The sequence below is a fragment of the Carcharodon carcharias genome, chromosome 5, assembly GCF_017639515.1.
Source record: "Carcharodon carcharias isolate sCarCar2 chromosome 5, sCarCar2.pri, whole genome shotgun sequence".
Classification (NCBI taxonomy): domain Eukaryota; kingdom Metazoa; phylum Chordata; class Chondrichthyes; order Lamniformes; family Lamnidae; genus Carcharodon; species Carcharodon carcharias.
The window spans coordinates 136477809-136481769 of NC_054471.1; positions in this window are offsets into that span (position 1 = coordinate 136477809).

Genomic DNA, 3961 nt, shown 5'->3' on the forward strand with positions numbered 1-3961 from the left:
AAAAAGTCTAATAATGACCATGAAACCACTGTCAATTTTTGTTAAAAAAACCCATCTGGTTCACTAAAGAAAATCTGTCATCCTTACCTGGACTGGCCTACATGCCACACACAGACCGACAGCACTGTGGTTGACTCTTAAATGCCCTCTGAAATGGCCTAGCAAATCGCTACAAAGTTCCTAAAAAAGGAATTAAACCACTCAGACCATCTGGCATTGACCTAGGCACCAGAACGACAACGGCAATCTCAGCCCTGTCAATCTGGGGGCTAGTGCCAAAATTGGGAGAGTAAAGCAATAGCCTGACATAGTCATCCTCACAGAATCATATCTTACAGATAATGTCCCAGACTTTACCGTCACCATCCCTGTATATGTCCTGTCCCAGTGGTATACAGTCGGGAGGGACTTGCCCTGAGAGTCCTCAACATCGACTCCAGACCCCATGAGTCGCATCAGGTCAAACATGGGCAAGGAGACCTCCTACTGACTATAACATAGTGCCCTCCCTCAGCTGATGAATAAGTGCTCCTCCATGTTGAACACCACTTGGAGGAAGCAATGAGGGTGGCAAGGGTGCAGAATTTACTCTGGGTGGGGGTCTTCAATGTCCATCACCAAGAGTGGCTCGCTAGCACCACTACTGACCGAGCTGGACTGAGTCTGAAATGACAAGGTGCTAGATTGGGTCTGCAGCAGGTGGTGAGGGAACCAACAAGACGGGAAAAACATACTTGACCTCATTCTCACCAACCTGCCTGCCGCAGATGTATCTGTCCATGACAGTATCGGTAGGAGTGAGCACTGAGCAGTTGTTGCGAAGATGAAGTCCCGCCTTCGCATTGAGGACACCCTCCATCATGTTGTGTGGCATTATCGCCATGCCAAATTTCGAACAGATCTAGCAACTCAAGACTGGGCATTCATGAGGCCATCAGCAGCAGCAGAAGAATTATACTTGAACACAATCTGTAACCTCATGGCCTGCCATATCCCCCATTCTACCATTACAATAAGCTGGGGGATCAACCCTGGTTCAGCCAAGAGTGCAGGAGGGCATGCAGCACCAGGTATACTTAAAAATGAGGTGTCAACCGGGTGAAGCTATAATAGAGGACTACTTGCGTGCCAAACAGCATAAACAGCAAATGATAGACAGAGCTAAGCAATCCCTCAACTAACGGATCAGATCTAATCTCAGTAGTCCTGCATCCAGTCATGAATGGTGGTGGACAATTAAACAACTCACTGGATGAGGCGGCTCCACAAATATCCCCATCTTCAATGATGGAGGGGCCCAGCACAGCAGTGCAAAAGATAAGGCTGAAGCATTTGCAACAATCTTCAGCTAGAAATGCCAAGCGTATAGATTCACCTTGGCCTCCTCCAGAGGTCTCCAGCATCACAGATGCCAGTCTTCAGTTAATTCGATTCACTCCATGTGATATCAAGAAATGGTTGCAGGCACCGGGTACTGCAAAGGCTATGGGCCCTGACAACATTCCGGCAAAAATACTGAACACCTGTGCTCCAGAACTTGCTGCGCCCCTAGTCAAGCTGTTCCAGTACAGCTACTATAACATGGGCATCTACCCGGCTGTGTGGAAAATTGCCCAAGTATATCCTGTACACAAAAAGTAGGACAAATCCAACCCAGCCAATCACTGCCCCATCAGTCTCCTCTCCATCAACAGTAAAGAAATGGAAGGGGTCATTAGCAGTGCTATCAAGCTGCACTTGCCTAGCAATAACCTGCTCACTGACGCCCAGTTTGGGTTCCACCAGGGCCACTCAGCTCCTGACCTCATTACAGCCTTGGTTCAAACATGGACAAAAGAACTGAACTCCCAAAGTGAGGTGAGAGTGACCGCATTCGAAATCAAGGCAGCATTTGACTGAGTGTGGCATCAAGGGGCCCTAGCAAAACTGGAGTCAATGGGAATCAGGGGGAAAACTCTCCACTGGTTGGAGTCATATCTAGCACAAAGGAAGATGGTTGTGGTGGTTGGAGGTCAGTCATCTCAGCTCCAGGACATCACTGCCGGAGTTTCTCAGGGTAGTGTCCTCAGCCCAACCATCTTCATCTGCTTCATCAATGACCTTCCTCCCATCGTAAGGTCAGAAGTGGGAATGTTTGCTGATGATTGCACAATGTTCAGCACCATTTGCAACTCCTCAGATACTGAAGCAGTCCATGTCCAAAGGCAGCAAGACCTGGACAATATCCAGGCTTGGGCTGACAAGTGGCAAGTGACATTCGCACCACACAAGTGTCAGGCAATGACTATCTCCAACCAGGGAAAATCCAACCGTCGCCCCTTAATGTCAGTGGCATTACCATCACTGAATCCCCCATTATCAACGTCCTGGGGTTTATCATTGAGCAGAAAATGAACTGGACTAGCCATATAAATGCTATGGTTAGAAGAGCAGGTCAAAGGCTAGGAATTGTGTGACGAGTAACTCACCTCCTGACTCCCCAAAGCCTGTCCACCATCTACAAGGCACAAGTCAGGAGTGTGATGGAATGCTCCCCACTTGCCTGGATGAATGCAGCTCCTACAACACTGAAGAAGCTGGACAACATCCAGGACAAAGTAGTCTGCTTGATTGGCACCACATCCACAAACATTCACTCCCTCCACCACCGACGCACAGTAGCCACAGTGTACCACCTACAAGATGCACTGCAGGAATTCACCAAGGCTCCTTAGACAGCACCTTCCAAACTCACGACCACTAGCACCCAGAAGGACAAGGGCAGCACCACCACTTGGAAGTCCCCCTCGAAGTCATTCACCATCCTGACTTGGAAATATATCGACCGTTGGCATAAGAGATGCGAGACCCCTCACCTCCATCAAGTATAACACACGCAAAAACAATTTTTCAGAGATGCTTTGCATTTTATGCAGAATTTTTAAAGATGCTCCGAGAATATGAAAGGAAGAACTGCATTTATATAGCACAACTTCAGAATATCCCAAAGTGCTTTACAACCAATGAAATACTTTTGAAGTATAGTCGCTGCTGTAATGAAGGAAACATAGCTTCCCTTCTTTTCTTTAAAATAGTGCCATGGGATTTTTAAAGCCCAATTCAGCTTAATATCACAACCAAAGGACAACATTTCCAATACTGCAGCACTCCATCAGTACTGAACTTAATTGTGTACTGAAGTCCTAGTGTGGGATTTGAGCCCACAACCATCTGACTCAGAGGCAAGATTTCAACCACTGATTCGCAGCTCAGGCATATGAATGCTGGCTGTGCTCTCAAAACATTTAAAGTGTAACAGTCCAGAACAGAGTACTTGCATACTGTATAAATGATTAGAGCTCTTGTCTGGTGCTGAAAATTTGATTTGTAGCCTTGCAGGATAGACCAGATATAAATGCAGACTAAGAGGCTTTTTTTAGAAAGTCACTTATACTTTAAAGATCCTTCATTACTCAGGAAAAAGGCAGAAAATGGTCGCTTCATTTTGCGGTCACTTGGAGCTTTATATATGTTATTCACACACAGCATGATGTAACTGTGCTTCATATCACCAATAGAATATAAATGCCACGGACCAAATATTGCACAATGAGTGGAGATCAGTGCGTAGAGAGTTAAAAATTGCATGGTATCAGGGTGCCTAACATGATCATGATCCCTAGATTATGCCATCTGATAGCGAACTATTAATTCAAAATGCTCACAAGCTTCTCCAAATATTTTTTTTCCTGTTATGCTGCATCAAAAGGTTTCAAGACAGCCCAAATAGATAAACCTCTAATAAATCTACTTCCTTCAGTTTACCACACTGAAATTAGCTATCTGATAACATATTGTACCCTTGCGACTGGCTTACAGATGGGCAATGGCAAAGATGATCAGGCCTATTGAAGCGGATTTAATGACAGCGATGACTTTAGATATCTACAGGTAAAGGTCAGAAAAACATTTTTGAAAATTT